General features: G+C 46.5%; 1 protein-coding gene and 1 long non-coding RNA gene across 2 annotated transcripts in view; one reads left to right on the top strand and one right to left on the bottom strand.

Annotated features, from left to right (window-relative positions):
• LOC308591544 (microtubule-actin cross-linking factor 1-like) overlaps nt 1-18702 on the bottom strand; it is a gene marked incomplete at its 3' end in the record, with an annotated part of 103847 nt that overhangs the window by 55500 nt on the left and 29645 nt on the right. The window lies entirely within an intron of this gene.
• On the top strand, nt 3255-5335 carry LOC308592464. The gene is made up of 3 exons (XR_014010520.1): nt 3255-4293; nt 4712-4915; nt 5182-5335. It is a non-coding gene; the product is annotated as an uncharacterized lncRNA (long non-coding RNA).

Raw genomic sequence — 18702 nt, forward strand, 5'->3', positions numbered from 1 at the left:
TCACCAAATCCTGGACCTGGGAAATTCCTAGCAACAGAAACTCTGTCTTGTCTGGATTTAATTTCAATATTTTGCTTCACTTCCAGCTCATTATTGCTTCTATGCACCAATTCAGAACCTGCACTGCCTCTGCTGCTTATGGAATGAACAGAAAAGCAGAGCTGGGTGTCATCTGCCTATTGGAGACAAACGACCATTAGGACTTGGAAAAAAACGCTTCTTTGCTAATTAGGAAGTGCCAAAGACATGCTGAAGGGGGTGGGAAGCAGTTGCGCTTAGCACTCTCCACCAGAACAGCATGGCATCCTTGTCTTCTCCTCAGCAGTTCTGAAGAGGGTCTGGAAGCCCACCCACCACTGCAAAGCCACATCCTGGCACTGTTTGGAAGCCACAGCAAGAGCAGAGCTGGCCTCCCATGAGAGGAACAGGTTGGTCAGCGTCCAATTTTATTGTACAGAAGCGGGAAGGGTTCCTCCCTCCCTCTTTCCTGTTCCCCTGCTTTTCCTGGACCCTCATTGAAAGAGATTGGAGGGGGTTGCACAGGCTCCTTGGCAAGTAAAGGAGGCAGATGGCTGTTTAAGCAAAATTACAATTATTGGCCCGGGGAGAAGGTGGTTTGGGCACAGCTGAAGCTTCTATCGATGACCTAGACCACCACGGCCATCGGACGGTGCCCTCAGCTCACTTTTGTCCCAGACTATTGACCGCTCAAAGCCTGCATTCCCCCCTCCAAGATGATAAAAAGTAACTTGAAACTTTTTTAGCATTTCTTTGTCTCTTTGTCTCCCTCCCCCTGCTCACAAACACTCAATTGTGAGGAGGAAAAGTAGGTCAGGGGCTGGAGGAACAGTGGCCAGGAAAAGATCAGGCAGAGCTGTGTGGAACTGAAGTCTCCAGCAGATCACAAGAAAACTGGCAGGCTGTGGTGAGCACACCAAAGGTGGCAAGGCAAGCTCAGTGCACTCGACTGGAGAGAGGAAAGCATTTTCAGCCTGGGGGCCACATTCCCTTCTGGGCAGCCTTCCTGGGCCCACACACCAGGGGTGGGTAAGGCCAGAGGTAAAAGTGAACAAAGCAATACAGTGGTACCTCGGGTTACATACGCTTCAGGTTACATACACTTCAGGTTACAGACTCCGCTAACCCAGAAATAGTACCTCAGGTTAAGAACTTTGCTTCAGGATGAGAACAGAAATTGTGCTCCGGCGGCGCGGCAGCAGTGGGAGGCCTCATTAGTTAAAGTGGTGCTTCAGGTTAAGAACAGTTTCAGGTTAAGAATGGACATCCGAAACAAATTAAGTATGTAACCAGAGGTACCACTTACAGATAGGTAGCCGTGTTGGTCTGCCATAGTCAAAATAAAAAAATTCCTTCCAGTAGCACCTTAAAGACCAACTAAGTTAGTTCTTGGTATGAGCTTGGTGTGTATCTGAAGAATACATGTGCATGTGTGCTTTCGTGTGCATGTGTGTATCTGAAGAAGTGTGCATACACACGAAAGCTCATACCAAGAACTAACTTAGTTGGTCTTTAAGGTGCTACTGGAAGGAATTTTTTTATTTTGACAGAGGTACCACTGTAAATGTAAATTTTGCCTTTCCACAGCAAGATTGTTTCTGCACACTCCTCTGCATCCAGGCCAGCATGAGGCATTAGCAGAGTTCAAAGATACATCCCAGCAAGGTAAAATACTCAGTGTGGGGTGTGGGGTAAAATACTCAAATTAAGGCTGATGAGAGGTATGGCTTGGGAGGGGTGGTGGCCCAGAGAGACAATTGGAGGGGGCCCACAAAGAGGCCAGAATGGGCCTGGGGCCTCTCCACATCCCTACACAAACACGCAGCCCCAAGACAAGAAGTGCAATGGGAAGGGGAACAAAGAAAGAAAATAAGACCTTGTGAACAATCTAACTAATCTTCTTCCACTGTGTTACCCATTTAATGAGTTGGGTCAGCTTAACATATGCCAAAATGAAGACCCTGAACCAGATTTCAGTGTCAGGGCTCGGTCCAAGAAAATGTGAAGGGTGGTAATAACAAAGACAGTGTCTCTGGGGACATGCACAGTGGCTTAGCTTCAGAAGTGAGCAGACACAACTAGTCTTCAACAGATTTGGGCCAGCTTACTTCTGTGCAGCCAGACATATACTATATTGTTGGAACACATTTGAAGTCAATACCTTGAAAACATGGGTTGAAAGACAGATAAGCAGGGCTATTGAACCTGAGAAACATTCACTCCCAACACTAAAGATAAATGCTTGGATTCAACGGTGTTTAAGGATGCCCCATTTGATCTCAAAGGCCGGAAGGTAATCTACATAGGCTCAGAGAAGCCATGTACTATTAAGTCACTCTTTCTCTGGCTCTGAATGCCAGCCCATAACCAAAACATTGGGAGTCATGATTGGCCGTCTGCAACACGGCTAGGGATTCTGGGGTTTGCCCCTTAGATTGGAAGAATGCCTTGGAGCAGCCTCAGAACAAGGAGTGAAACTTTGTAGGCACCTTTTAAGAAGCCAAGGATTCCAGCAGAAGCATCTCCAGAAAAAAGCCAGAAGTGACCACACACACACATGAAAAATCCCTTTGCTTTTGCTGCTATAGCACATGCATTTTCAGCCATAAAAGCATTGGGATATGGGTACACTTCTCCATCTACCACCATACTTCCATGCCTGGGGTGTCCACTCCTACACAGCTGTGAAGTGGTTAACTCCCTGCCTGCTCCAGTGCTAAACTCATTGATGCTGACAAGGCTTCTCTCTCCCTCCTTCTGAAGAAGCATGTCTGGAATTCCGGGACTGGGAAAGGGAGAAAGAGAAAGGGGCTGCTCCAACTGGCTTTGGAAACCCAGGACTGCTTGCCATGCACAGGAAATTGCCTCAGCATCCCAAAAGCAAGAGGAGGGAGGAGAGGGGAGCTGAGCTCTCTGCTTCTTGGGGTGCCCCCCAGGCGCTCAGCCGCCTCTTGGCTTCTGGAATCCCAAGGATCTCCCATCAGACTGTGCTCAGCGAGACCCAACAGCATCCAAAACAGCTGAAGAGGATGAGATGTCCATTCCTTCGGCCTCCTCGGCTCCAGCGGGAGCCACAAGCAAAAATCTGAGCAAAAGGGGGCACCCCACAGCCAATAGCCTGCTCAGACCGCTTGCCTGGCAGAAAGTACAGTTGTCAGAAACCCTGAACCCATTTATCTGGAGGGCTTCCTCTGTCTACCGCAATCCTGGCTTCCAACCAAGTAGAGCCTGGAGGGAAGGCTGTCTGCGGAGGGGAGGGGGGCTTTTAAAAGTTGGGAAGGTGGAGAAACTTGTGAACAGTGGAAATTTATTTCATAAAAAATTATACATTGCTTGATTGTAAAAGCAAACAAACCTCAAAGCAGTTTCCAAAAAAAGATAAAACAATTTATAAAAATATCAGTGAGAAAATTGACAATAATTTAAAACGTTCAGAAAGCTAAAACCTGCACCAACTTTCTAAAGATCTGGGTAGGCTTGTCTAAACAAGAATATTTTAGCAGTCACCAAAATTATATAGCAAAGGTGCCTGCCTCGTGTCAATTGGCAGGGAGTTCCAAAGTGTAAGCGATGCTGCACTATAAAATCGAGTGCTTATACATGAAGAAAGGGTATTATGTTGCAGATGTAACCATGCCAGTTCTACCAATTGGAGGCCGCAGACCCCAAACATGGCATGCAGAAGGTTCAGGCCCAGGTTCAGTCCCAAGCATCACCAGCCATAGCTCAGGGAGCAGGGCGACAAGAAAGGCTTCCCATGGAGACATCCTGGAGAGGGAGGAATGGGAGGAAACTGAAGAGTCAAAGGAGGAGGATGCTGGGGAGGTCCTATCAGGCTGGGGGATGAGAAGCTGAGAAGGGAAGAGCCCCAGTAGCCTGGATCATGGTAGTCCAGATCCAGTGGAAGTGTCTCCAAATTGGAGATCTCTGCCATGCCTAAGCAATTTGTAATCTGCTGACCCATGTTGGGATGCTACACAGATTCCATAAATAAAACCTTTAGAACTTCCATTCGTGATGCTAGTTCAAGTTTTGAGTCTGGTGAGAAGAGCCAGGACATCCCCTCTCCCCAAAACCGTGGAGAGCTGCTGCCAGCCAGGTGGCCTCATAAGGCAGCTTCCTATGTGCCAAGGCACCCTCTGGATACTTGTAAAACACTGGGCAAGAGCTCAGATTATGGCAATGAAACTGGCATACAATTATGCTGTTTGCTCTGGATGTGGCTCAGTTGCCTTCATCTCTGACTACTGGCAATGCTGCCTAGGGCTGATGGGAGTTCATTAATACAGTGGTGCCCCGCAAGACGAAATTAATTCGTTCCGCAATTTTTGTCGTCTAGCGAATTTTTCGTCTTGCGAATCACGAAATCCCATAGGAATGCATTGAAAATCAATTAATGTGTTCCTATGGTCAAAAAAAGTCGAAACAAAGCCAAATTTGGTACAACAACAGTTTATTAACTGCTCTTTAAAGTCACACATACTGTAAAGAGCAGTTCAAAAATTGAAGGGAAAATAAATTAACTTTATAAACAAAACATGTCTTTGTTTTTAGACAAAGGAAACAAAGCCGCGAGACGTTTTCGTCTTGCAAAGCAAGCCCATAGGGAAATTTTGTCTTGCGAGGCAAATCAAAAATGGAAAAACCTTTCGTCTAGCGAGTTTTTTGTCTTGCGAGGCATTCGTCTTGCGAGGTACCACTGTACCAGGACGGCCACAGGACGGCCACTCTATGCTATCAGTTTTGGGGGAAATCCCATGTGCCTAGGCACACACTACTCTGGCTCAGCCTGGGTTCTGGTGAGCCCCACCAGGCTTGGAGTCAGCAACAGACACCCCCACGCTGGGAACTCCCAGCCCAGTCATTGTGACACACCACTCAGGATCCTACAGCAAAGGTGGGTCACTCTCTCTTTCTCTTTCTCTCTCTATATATCTCACTCAAAACAGAATCAAAGCAAGTATTTTGAGATTCTGTACCTCCCTGATCACCCTTCCATCCCAGTAACAGTGATGCACCCAGAAGAGGAAAAGGTTTTCTAAAATATTAATTAGAGAGTGATTTGATACCTCTCTGGACTGACTGGCTGAACAGACTCACACATCTCCTTGGTGATTTCTTTTTCTAATAATAGAATATAAATTTACTCTCGCTGAATTCCAGATGCACATAAAGGAAACACACAGAAGGGAAAGGGGAGAGTGTTAGCCGAAACTACTCCGGGCAGAGTTTCAAGAGGGGCCAGAGCTGAGTGCAGGAACTCTGCATGCACGCAGTCCCAAATTCAAGCTCCAGAATCCCCACTTAAATGGATCAAGTAACAGGCAGGTGGTTTTTTTTGTTTTGTTTTGTTTTGTTTAATTGGCAGCCAGACTCAAATGGGCAGTCACGGGGGGGGGGGGCAGTTAAAAAATTCAAGTCATGTATGTATTATGTCAGGTGATGCAAAAAGTGACAACAATGCAAAAGGTAAATTAAGTGGCCTGGGCTGCCCTGGAGCCCATTTCTTCTTTCCCCACCCACAGAAAACACCCTCCCCACAGGCACCATGGCTGCTCTGTCTCTGCAGAGTATTCATCAATGTCTGTACCCAGGAAGGAAATAATTGCAGGGACCCCCCTTTCCTGGCAAGGCATATGAAGTTGCAAGTATTATGATAATGGCAGTGGTAATGCCAGAAATATCCAGTGTGGCATTCTTAACAGAGACCTTACTGGGGCAAAGCAACATGAAACATATCTGCCTGAAAGCATAATCACAGCACAAAATTATCCAATCTGAGCTTTGAAAAGAGGTAAATCTCCCATCTAGATTCATCACAGTAACAAGAGTCCCCAGCATATTGACCTCTAAGAGGCACTTAGGAAGTCTGAGTTCTCAACTCTCTCTTCAAGATCCCTCTTCATTCTAGATGCCAAATTGCCAGCTGAGGATTTTCTCCCACTCTGTGTAGGCTTCTAAACATCACTGAAGGAGACTTTAGCAGAAAAGCATGTGCACACACACAAGTAAAATGCACTAGTGTGTTGTACTGGTGCACACTTTGCATTCAAATTATAAGCACACAGCACTGAGCAGTTTGAAATTTTGCTTAAAAGAAGCCCTAGTAACAGGTGATGAGAAAGTGTGTGTCCCATCCCCGTCCAGCTGCCAGCCAGAGTGGATGACGCTGGGTCAAATGAACCGATTGCTCAATTCAGAGTAAGGCAACTTCATGTATACACAGGGAGACGCTTGTAGCTCAGTGAGAGAGGATGGTCCTTAATGCCATCAGATGGAGCTCAGTGCCTTCAGTTTTATCAGGTGGCAATGTTAGCAAATGCCTTTTTTCAGAGGCCTTGGAGGGATGCCAGTGCTACTGGGAGGAAGAAATGCTGGACTAGAAGGTTGACTCAGGATAAGGCGGGTTCAAGATGATTTAGCACCCTGCACATGACAGCATGTGTCATACATCTTATCAGGAGAGGGTGGGGATTCTTTTCCCCAGCTTTTCCTTTTGTAAAAAATAAATAAATCAGAATGCCTGATCCTTAACACCCATGTACAGCCTATGCGGATTTCCAGAAAAAGTAACAAGACTAACAATCTTATGCTGACAGCATAATCTCTTACTGGAACAGAGGAAGACACAGACACCAACTGCAAAGGCTTACTTTGCCCCCAACCCCGTCTGAGGTGGGAGGGCAGGAGGGAGTCATTCATTCTCTAACGCATAGCCCCACCCCTTTTATCTACATAGTTCCAGGCTGGGTTCCATGTCTTATGTATCAACAGACATGATCAAGCTTTTCCTGGATTGTACCACTTCAGGCTACGGGGTGGGAAGGAGGCACCAAAAGGTACAAATGCTCCCTCGTGAGCACGCATATATCCCTGCCGGCCTGCACAGAAAGAACAGCTCAGCTTAACAGCTTCTGCAGCGTAAAATCCTTTAAAAGAGCCTCCCTAAGTCTCGTGGAAAAACGTTTAATTAAAAAGATACATCAAAAGGCTGCAATCGTTTCATCCACCAAACAGAAATAAAAATATTAACATGGGGAGGAACCATATTTTAAAAAGAGTTGTGTTTATATTTGCAGGAAGGCAGGAGTAAATGTGTCTGGTGCTGTCAAGGGCTTGGGGGAAGATGCAATGGGTAGAGATTTTTCTTAAAGCGGTGTAGAAATGAAAATATAATAATAATAATAATAATAATAATAATAATAATAATAATAATAATAATAATAATAATAATAATAATAATAAACCGAGGGACACACACACCAACTGTGTGATACCATCCAAGGCTGCTTCCACACTGGGCATTTACTGTGGGGGAAGCCACATTTTGTTCATCCCCGAACTTGTGCTTTCCTGGCTAAGCTGTCTTCCCACGCACCCCCCCCCCCCAATACCTGTGCAATTGCAATCCCCCACCCCATAGGAGGCTGCTCACATTGCTATTCAGGCCAGTCAGATTCTTGCCACTTCCCAGTTTGCTCTAGCCATGTCTTTTTCTATGATCTGCCTCGCCGCTCTAGAAATCAGCTCTATCACTTTAACCCTTTCTTGCCTTCTGCGCCCGTTATTTCTCCTTGCTGTGGTATTGGAATCCTGATCAAAAGTGGAGGGGACCCAGGCAAGTAAACCAAGCTGTATGGCAAGGGTGAGGAACTTTTACAACCTGAGGACCATATTCCCTTCCAGTGGCCACATTATGAATCATGTATGCATAAATCAACTTCTACACAGTTGTCTTAACGTCACGTGCAATTCAAACAAAAAGAAGCACAAAACAATTTAAAACACAAAACAATACAAAATAGACACCCACGGCAGAGACATTAGCATCCAGCTGGAAAAGTTTGTCAGGATAAAAGCTGTCTTCAATTGTTTCTGCAAAGTGCAGATAGTGGCAGCCTGTCATATCTGGACAGGGACAGCTAAAAGCCTTGTTTTGAGTTACTGCAGAGGGGGCACTTACATGTTTGTATCAACACCTTAAACATGCCAGCAGTGGGTGGGACAATGAGCAAAAGTGGGCAGAGAAACTAAAGATAATTCTACCCTTGTACAGTAGCAAGCTAGAGCCAGTGTGGTACAGTGGTTAAGAGTGTTGGACTGGGACCTGGGAGACCAGGGTTCAAATCCCTACTTAGCCAGGAAGCTCACTGGGTATGACCTTGATTCAGTCCCTGCCTCTCAACCTAACCTACCTCACAGGGTTGTTGTGGGGATTGAATGAGGAGGAGAACTGTGTATGCCACATCCTTGGAGGAAGAGAAATCAAGCAGGATGTGTGAAGCAGGGTTGGCGAGGGGCGTGGCCAGAGGAGAGAGGGTGTGGCCTGACAGAGAGGTTAAATTTGGCTCCCCTATCCTTGCTAAGGGACGTGAGTGGCGCTGTGGGTTAAATCACAGAGCCTAGGACTTGCCGATCAGAAGGTCGGCGGTTCGAATCCCCACGACAGAGTGAGCTCCCGTTGCTCGGTCCCTGCTCCTGCCAACCTAGCAGTTCGAAGCACGTTAAAGTGCAAGTAGATAAATAGGTACCGCTCTGGCGGGAAGGTAAACGGCATTTCCATGCACTGCTCTGGTTCGCCAGAAGAGGCTTAGTCATGCTGGCAACATGACCCAGAAGCTGTACGCCGGCTCCCTTGGCCAATAAAGCGAGATGAGCGCCGCAACCCCAGAGTCGGCCACGACTGGGCCTAACGGTCAGGGGTCCCTTTACCTTTACCCTTGCTATACACTATTGGGAGAATGCAAAAAAAGTAAAGCCCTATACCAGGCACCCCCAAACTCGGCCCTCCAGATGTTTTGGGACTACAACTCCCATCATCCCTAGCTAACAGGACCAGTGGTCAGGGATGATGGGAACTGTAGTCCCAAAACATCTGGAGAGCTGAGTTTGGGGGTGCCTGCCCTATACAGTACAGTACAACATACAAATCAGTGTTCTCCTCCAAGAGGAGGCTTTCCCTGGGAGCCTTCCACTGCTCCCTCTGGTCTAGTCTATCTCCCTCTCCAGCAGCCCCAGAGAAACAAACTCTGGGATGCAGGTTCTCCACCTGTTCCATCCTCTTCGCTTTAGCCTCTTAGCGTTTAAGCACTGTTTAAACACAAACTTCTTGCATCCCTATCCTAGCAATTTGGCTGGGGAGCCTAGAAACTTGGATTGCTTTGGTTTAAAAGTGCCGATATTGCCCCAGAGGCAGGGGGAGAGAGTGGGGAGTGATGCAGAGCGAGGATTCCAGTGCAATATTAAATAAGTACACCTTCCCCTCCCACCACGGTCCATGCCAATTTCTTTTCTTTTTTTTAGCACAGTGTTAAGACTCCAGAGGTTTCTATACAGGATGCTGGGTTTGCGCTGTCGGAAAACAGGAAGTAGAAACTGGAAGAGCAACCAGATTTTTATTTGCAGAAAAAGTAAATAAAGCACTGTCCCAAAAGAGTCACAGCTCAGCAGCTTGGAACGGTCCCATCCAAGTGAAGAAAAGTTGCAAGGAAGTGAGGAGGAAAACCAGAGCTTAGTCTGAGCCAAGGCTCAGCAGAGCACAGCCCAGGAACCAATTGACGATGCCAGGGCTCAGCCCTGCAGCACATGGCAGCGAGACAATGCCCCTGAGCATGTGCAGAGTGATTCCCCACTCATCAATGAGAAATCACAGGATTGGCCAGCCTGATTTCCAGAAGTGCCTAACAGGGAGATGCAGGTCTTTAGAAATTAGTCACCCAACTCATGGAGTTGCGTACGCCAGGAGAGAAACCAACCCTTACGATGTACTGAACCATCACTTCAACCACAACCAACCCCCAGCCAAACAAGTGGGTCCACCTAATCTGGCATCCTGCTCCCCACAGCACCCAAGTGGATGCCTGCAGGAAGCCCACAAGCAGAGCAGGGAGGCAACAGCCCTGCTCTATTGCTGCCCCATAGCAACTGGTTCTTAAAGGTACACAGTCCTGGAACATGGAGGCTCTACATAACCATCATAGAATTACAGAGTTGGAAGGGACCCTGAGGATCATCTAGTCCAGCATTATAGTTAAAAGTCGTAGAAAGACCTCTCCTCCATAAATAAAACTCCCAGACCTTCTAAGTGACCCTATTTTCCAGGGACATCCCTGATTTAGAGAAACTGTCCCAGTTTCTGATTCGATCCCAGAATGTCCCACTTTTCCATAGGATGTCCCTATTTTCATTGGAGAAATATTGGGAGGTATGGAATTATCTGATCCCTGAGCCATCTTTTTTAAAAATCCCTATACGGGATTGCATTCAATGTTTAACGTTTTATTACGTTTTTATATATGTAGGAAGCCACCCAGAGTGCTGGGGCAACCCAGTAAGATGTGTGGGGTACAAATAGTAAAATTATCATTATGGGATGGGACGTCACTATTTTCATCAGAGAAATGCTGGAGGGTATGAAGCCCCAGTCATGTCTACAAATTTTGCCTGGACTCAGTGGCCACAGATTGCTGCGGTGTGAAGGGAGAGAGGGAGAGAGAGAGAGAGAGAGAGAGAGAGAGAGAGAGAGAGAGAAAGAAAGAAAGAGAGCAATCCCTCCAATGCACAAACTAAAGCTGCACCCCCCAAACAACACACATTTCAAAAGAGACACTCCCTGGCTCCCTGTGTTATCAGCTTTTCAAAAATATGTGACTCTTGTGGCACAGAAAACTACATTACAGTTGCTCCATGTAGTTGCCAAGATAATGTTGCTGGTCACCACTGATGACCTGGCAACTTTAGGGGAGAACTCCTGGTCCCAGTGCCTGTGAGATAATTGGAGGGAAACCCACCCATTTTACAGATGGGCACAAAACACCCAATTTCTCCAAATAATCTGGATCTGAAAGAGGAGCCTTTTTCAGACTTAGAATGTAGAGCAGCAACTCTGAATCCAGGAGCTTGGAGACCAATATTTGTTTGTGTCTGTCTCCCACTCCTTTTTGCCTTGGGAGCATCACTCCCCATACAAGTTCGGGGAGGGTGTGTGCAGTCTTCTCCTTCGCATGCTGCAGTCTTCCTCCCTCCCTCCCACAAGAGAGCAACTCCTGCGCCTGCTTTATGAAAGGAGTCCAAAGCTCTTTGACAAAACAGCATCATTCAGGTTAACCTGGCACCAGGGCAAAGCTACATGGTAATTTATCAAAAGCACCAAGCTCAACAGTTTTATGCAAGATAGAAGCCAGCGATTCCAGGGCCCCTTGAAGTAAGAGATGAAGGAAACAATCCAGCCGCTTGTGGGAAAGGGACAGTTTGGGGGTTTATCCTTTGTGACTCAAGAAGCACATCTTTGGAAGCACACCTGCTTACTCAACGCTGCTCCACAGCACCATGGAGTTCAGAGGAGAAACCAAGACAATTGTGCTTAGAAGAAATAAAAGGGAAAACATACAAGAACCTGTCGGATCTGTTGAGCTGAAGTACCACAAGCAGCGACCAGTCTTTGAAAGAGCCTTTCAAAACACAGTCTGCCTGGGGACCCAGGTACCAGCAGATGGAGTTAGACCAGGGCCTCTGCTCTTCACATCAACACTCGGCCATGATTCCCACTGAGAAGCCTCAAGCAGCCAGTGGCTTCCCACACCAAAAGTGCCAAAGTCCTATCCCGCAAATATAAGGGATCTCAGGTCTGCAAGGCTGCTTTGGCGAAGCCACACCCACCTGCCATACACCATATGACATCAGGTGTGATAGGGTGGGTAAACATGCAGGTGGGCTAAAGGGGGGATTGCAAGCACGGCTGACTGGCAGCGCCTGCAAAAACCCCATACATGGAGCCCTGTAGGCACAGACAATCAGCTGATCATCCCTGGGGGCTAAAGCAGGTCACCTGACATCATTGTGAGGTCAGGTAATTCGTCAACCTTGGCCTGTGAGGGCTGGGGAAAGCAAGCTGGATCCAATTCTCCTGTCCTGGCCTACCTTCAAAGGGTGGTTGTGAAGGTTTCATGCAAGAAGCATATCTTTCTCTTCTTGGCTGCAGTTTGTTCCTGCTGTAACATCAGCAACGAACTTCACGTCTGTCCTATTTGCCCAGGAGGATGTGTGCTTGCAATTTACTCCGAAGTCACCAGCACCATCTTTTGCCATCAGGCAAATAGAATCAGCAGTGAACTGGCACAGGACCTTCCAGCAGTTAAGTCAGACCCAGTAAAACCAGAGACAAGAATCTAGGCCAGCTTTTGCCAATTTTGTGCCCTCTAGATGCTTTGAACTAGCATGTTGCCCAGGGCTGGTGGTAGCCAAAGTGCAAAACATTTGGAGGACACCAGGTTGGCGAAGGCTGGTCCTAGCTGATGTCCTGGGAAGACAACCTTGAAGAGATCCACCCCAAATCAGTAGCGTCTCAGTCTGGAGACAAGGAGCTCGCAGCCCAGCTCACAGTGCACCTGTTCTCTTCTGCCATCACTCCCAGTTGATTTCAAAGCAGCCCCAATTCTGCAAGATAAATCTCACATTCACTTCTTTATTTTTATTGGAAAACTTTGTGTTGAGTTCTGGGCCTACATAGCACAAGGTAGGCAATGGGAAAAGAATCTTCAAAGGGAAGTTAGCTCACTCGACAAGAGACACACCTGCCAGGATGTGCAAATCCATCAGCCCCACACAACTGGGCCAAGCTTGGGAGGTGTGGGAAGCCTCTCTGCTGCTGTGCTGGAGGGCTGGGCGTGTGGGGGCCCCACTGCATTGCTTCACCACCAGCTCAGAGACATTAATCAGCCCAAGCAGAATTAATAAGCACAGCGAATCGGTTCCGCAGCCTGCCAAGCCAACAGCCTGGAGGAGAGAGGGGGGCAACTCTCAAGCAGAGAGCATGTTCAAGGTGAGGTTCAGGAACATAGGAAACTATACTGGTTCAGACCATTAGTCCATCAAGCTCAGGATTGCCTACACAGATGGGCAGCAGCTTAAGGGACTGTGCTAGGAGTTTTCCCAGCCCCACCTGAAGATGCTGGGGACTGAGACTGGCCCCTTTTGCATGCAGACAAGGTGCATAACCAGTGAGCCCAGCCCAGCCCCTAAAGAGTTGCTGCAAAGTAAAGCAAAGAGAGGCATTTTTGCTGGCTTCACAAAAACCAGTCAACCATGTGCCCAAAGGGGATTTAGTAAGGAATTGTTTGTTGTAAGAAACCTTTTTGGCCCAGATTTCCTCCCTTAATCCTGCGCTCTTGTCCCTTGTTCCATTGCCAAACTTTAATACACAACTTTAGGCAAGAATTGGCAGTGAAACAGCGCCAGGAACCCAGCTGTGCAGAGGTACCAACGGCCATTGCACAACAAATTAATTGGGCATCCTGGCAACCCAGAAGGAGATTCGACAAGCCTGCAGGCCAGGAGGAAGAATCATACAAGCTGAAGGGGGCTTAGAGGGTTTGTAGTCAAACCCCACAGCACAAGGCAGGGACACCCACCAGCTCCACCCACACAGACCGCGATGCAGAGGCCACAAGCAGAGATCAGCTGCTGTCCCAGAGCACTGCCCCTGCAGAGCAAACAGCTCCACATGGCTTCAGTAAGCCACATAAGCAATTTGCTGCACAACAATATCTGATGGAATCCACAGCTAACAGAAGGAAACTTTTTTCAATTTTTAAAAGAAGTTTGCCAACAGAGCAAGACTTCAGTCCTCCCTCATATCACAATTTGCAGGCTAGGGCTTGATCACTCCAATCCATGTTCACGACCCACTTCTGTGGAAGAACAGAAGCAGCATGACACACCATGCAGAATCCTGCTTCCTAAAAACAAAGGTTCCTGAAGAAAACAAGCATCTAGCCCCTCCGGGTTGCAACAAGTTGCTTGAAAATTAAGTGAGCAAATATGTCTAGTGAAATTTCAAAACCCAAAGGAGTTCCCAAATTAAGATTTCAGGTGGTTAGAGAGGACACCAGCGCCCTGTGGAGTTCCTGACAAGCAGAAGCAGAATTATGCCAAATCATGAAAACTGCAGTTTCGCAATGTAAGCAAATGTGCGTCTTTTTTACAGAGGGCAAAGAACCTAGCTTTCCAGTAGACACAAAACCATAGGCCCTTCCCACGCTGCCTCCTGGGCCCCACTGGAGGTCCCTCTCTGTGACCATGCAACACCAGAAGCACCTTCACACTCATTGAGGTTCAGCACTTAATTTGGAGAGGCAACAGAACAAGCCCATTCTCAGCGCTTTTGGTCTCAGGCCATCCAGTAAATCCGCCAGGGAGAAGAGATCAAAGGCTTTCTCAGTCTGCTCCTAGCGATGCACCTTCCCTTCCCAGAGCAAGCCACGCCAAGGCTGTCAGCAGGTAGGAATTCAGGCAGCATGAAAGGAGGAAGGGGGGCTGAGCCTGAGAAGGATGGGCCACGGCAGGCGCCATCCCTAGAGGCCTCTCCTTCCCCAACCAAGACAGCCAAAGAATCTCCAAAAATAGAGAACGAAACATTCCCACTCAGGACCCAAGACTTCACCACCGAAGCAACCTGAGAACTTTCAGAAGACAGGGTATTTTTAGGGGTGCCAACAGAGCGACAGTCCAGCAAGGAGATGCTGAGGCAGTCCTCAGCCTGAAAGCTGTGCAGCAGGATGGACCAGCAAAGCATCTGAAGATGGAGGGACGGATAGATGGCTTCCTCTCTCACCACAACAAGAGTCAAGTGCAAAGGTATTGGCCTTTCCTATATTCCAGGTTGCGTTGCAAGAGCCCTCTGCTGCAAGCACAGATCACCCTGGAAGGCAGGCCCACGCAACTGGCTTCCCAGTAACCACAGCTCAGCAGTGGCCATGTGATGGACCCCAGAAAGCACTTAATAAACCCCACATTACACTCTTATCTACACCACCTGTTTATTCCACATTCATTCTGATTGGCTTGCACAAAGCTTATGAGGAGCTTAGGCCATGTTTGGTCTTTACTGACCATTCATTCCGACAAGGTAATTATACAATAATGAACACTCATCCTGATGTGCTTGCAAGGTATTCACCTGTCTTTCCATTAATTAATTAATTAACCATTCATTCATCCCACGCTCTTCAGTGCATCTTTTCCTGTCACTTTCCTAACTGCAAAAAGTCCCATTTTTGTTTGTGTGTGTATTTGTTGTACCAGGACAATTGAGTCTTTTAGGACACTTTAACTGCACAAACCTAGATTTCTGGTATGCACCTGAATTCCTCCCACACAATAATGAGAGTCTGGAGATACCCTTACACTATAACTCCTATCACCCGTACCACTAGCCATGCTGGCTGGGGTAGACATTTGCCACCTTGATCGAGGGCACAAAACTGAGCTACTTATCATCGCAAAGTATTGGAAGACACAAGATCTACCCACCTTGGAAGAGTGGCAGATGAAGGTGATGGACTATATGATACTGGCCGAGATGACTGGCAGAATCCGTGATCAGGGGAAAGAGACGGCGGAAGAAGATTGGAAGAAATTTAAAATTTATCTTAAGAACTATTATAAAATTGAGGAGTGCTAAAATGTCGAAGTTTTGAGAAAGAAAAGGAGATTACAGCGACATAAGATTAAGTTAAAGAAAAGAATAAGAAGAAATATATTTGATAAAATCATTTAGAATTTGCTGAAATAATCTTGGAAATTGGGATGTAGGAAGGGGAGGTTTGGGTGAGTCCGAGAAGTGAGGGATATGAAAAAAAGATTATGAAATTATACATGTTTGTATGTCTTTTTATTTGTTTGTATTGTTTAAAAAATGTTGTAAAACCAATAAAAAATTTATATAAAAAAAACAAAACTGAGCTACTTATCACTCCCTCCAGCAACAATGCAGGGACTAGCAAACTGGACAGACAACTGGAACCAGGCAAGGAGTGGCAAGGTGTATCCTCGTCACAAGAACACAATCATCCATCATACTTGTTTCCTCAACAGGCAGACCAAATAAGCCTAACATAATGTCCTTCAACATGAGGCTCTAGTCCCCAGTCCCCTGGCAACAGAGCTATTAAAAATATATATCCCCACTAGGCTTCCAGATGATCAGGTTAACCCTGCTAAAAGGCAATAATTCCCTGCAGAGCGGCCAAAGCATTATCTATGAAATTCCTTGCTACATAATGAAGATATTGCAACCTTCCCCAATTTGACTACAATGCCCATCTACAACAGCTATGCTGACTGCAACTGATGGGAATTGTAGTTGTTGTCCAAAATATTGTAGTTGTAGTCCAAAATATTGAGAAGTCATCTGGTTGGGGAAGAACTGTTATTGAATGATACTGTTTTAGCGTCCGGTGGGGGGTGTTATTTTGGCCAGTAATTTTGGCAGCCACCCAGTTCTAAGAATTCTTAGTTCATATAGAGTAGCTAAAAACTCTTAAAGGTTTCTCCTTCTTTTCCCTCTCTCTGTCTCCTGGTGCACTGGACATTGTGCTTAACTTGGACTGGAAAAACCTAGGTTCACATTCCATTTCATTTTTTTTTTTTTTATAATAATTTTTATTGCGTTTTTTCCAAATTACAGATAGAAAAGAAAGAACATAAACAGTAAAAAGAAAGAAAAGGACAGAGAATCTCGACCATTTCATCAACTTATTTCAGAATTCCATCGGACTTCCCCACATCTCCCGCATAATGCATTCTTAACAATAAAATTTATCAGCAAATTATAACCTTGTTTCATGTGTTTCTTTTTTACTTTCAATTGCAGTTTAAGTTTAAATCTCTTACTTTCTATTTACTCTTAAAATATAGCATATTGTCATTTTTACCCATTTAAACCTTAATTCTTTCATAAAAGTTATCCAATTTCTTATATAATCCACTTCTGTTGCTGGGGCTAACATTTCAAATCATACGGCATCTTAAAGTTCATATAGCTTATAATACTTTTGCAAATAATCCTTAAATTTTTTCCAGTCCTCCTCCATAGCTTCTTCTCCCAGATCTCGGATCCTTGCAGTCATCTCGGCTAGTTCCATGTAGTTCATCAGTTGCGTCTGCCAGTCCTCCAGTGTGGGCAAATCTTGAGTCTTCCAATGGGTTCACATTCCATTTCAGCTGGTGTTCACTGGCAGGCTTCTGTCCCAGCCTAGGCTCCCTCAGCCCCCATGTCAGGAAAGTCCAATGATGATATTTCAGTATGACCCAAAGTTTGAACCATCAGCATCCAGGATGTCATTTTCCAAGTTACAGGGAAAACGCCTGGCATGCAAAGAACAGGCAACACAGCTGCTCCACCTAGAACTGCAGCACTTAAGATACAGCTTCCTTCCCACCCACTGCTCAGGCAAGGTGGGAAAGGTGCTTCAACGCCCAGCAACACCAACCTGGGAGGTAGAAGCGCTCCCCAGGCAGGGAGTGTTGCCACTTCTTTAAGCAGAACAGGCCACTTGCTGCAGGCTGAGCTTCTGCAGGAACCAAAACGCTCACCAAGCAAGACTTTCTCCTCCATCACCACAAAGGAATTGTGTTTATCATTGCAAGGCGAAATGGAGCACAGAGAGTTGGGAGGGGAAAAGGAGCAGCAGGAGCTCAGCAATTGCAGGGGGGGGGGGGGAGCTCCAAACTGACTTGGTATCTAGCAAATAGCTAGGCCACTTCCACCTCACTGCAATCAGAAACATGGACATCTCTTCCTTTTCCAAAGGGCAAAAATCACAGACCGGTGTGACAACTGAAACTCTTGGGCAATATGCAGCAATGGGAGTTTGAATGACAGAAGCATAGCAGAGGAGGAGGAGATGGCTTTTGGTATGGACATTTTCATGATGTCATTGACAACAGGCCTCTCAGTGGAGAATGACTAGGCAATACTACCACTGTGCAACACACAACATTAACAGCCCAGAGGATCAGTGAGGCAAAAAAAAAAAAAGACTCCTATTTCTTAGTCACCACAAAACCACTCAATACAGTACAGTGGAGGCTCAGGTTGCGAACGTGATCCATGCGGGATGCACGCTCGCAACCCACAGTGTTCACAACCCGCAGCTGCGCACACGCGGATTGTGATTTGGTGCGTCTGCGCATGCACGACCACCGAAACCTGGAAGTAACCCGTTCCGGGTTTTGGCGGTCTGTAACCCGAAAAACGCAACCTGAAGTGTCTGTAACCCGAGGTATGACTGTATATTCAATGATGAATGCTGTATTGGACCACAGAGTTCAGTTTGCAGGGATGCCTTGCAAACTGGCACAGTAAGATGATGCCATAGCTTTTGATAATTTACCACACAGATACTCCCCCCTCTTCACAACCACCCACTTTTCTCTCCCTTTTTCTCCATTCCAATTTCAGAGCAGTACAGTTTACATCACGTTGCCTGGATTACAACTCATTTCTGGCTGGCTAGACTGGAGCAGCAGGTCCCCACAGACGCTGCTTAGCACGTGAACACAATATTATTATCCTCTGTCAGCAGAAAGGGAGACAAGGCTTCACAATCGTCTGGAAAACATACCCGACTGGATTTTCATGCTGCCCAAGATCCAAGCCACCAGTATTTGCATGTTAAGAGTGCTTTCAACCTCTACATCATTAGGGAAACAGTGCAAGGAAATTGGAAACACCATAAATGTGGGGTGCAGTGTGGATTGATTCCAGAGCACCCCAGCAACCTTTGGCCTTATATAGTTGCCTGCACACAAAAGAACAGAGTACGCTGCCTTCTATCGAGTCAAACTTCAGACCATCTACTTCAGCATTGCCTACACAGACTGGCAGTGGCTCTCCAGGGTTTC

This window comes from Podarcis bocagei, assembly GCF_964188305.1.
Source record: "Podarcis bocagei genome assembly, chromosome: 7".
Classification (NCBI taxonomy): Eukaryota; Metazoa; Chordata; class Lepidosauria; order Squamata; family Lacertidae; genus Podarcis; species Podarcis bocagei.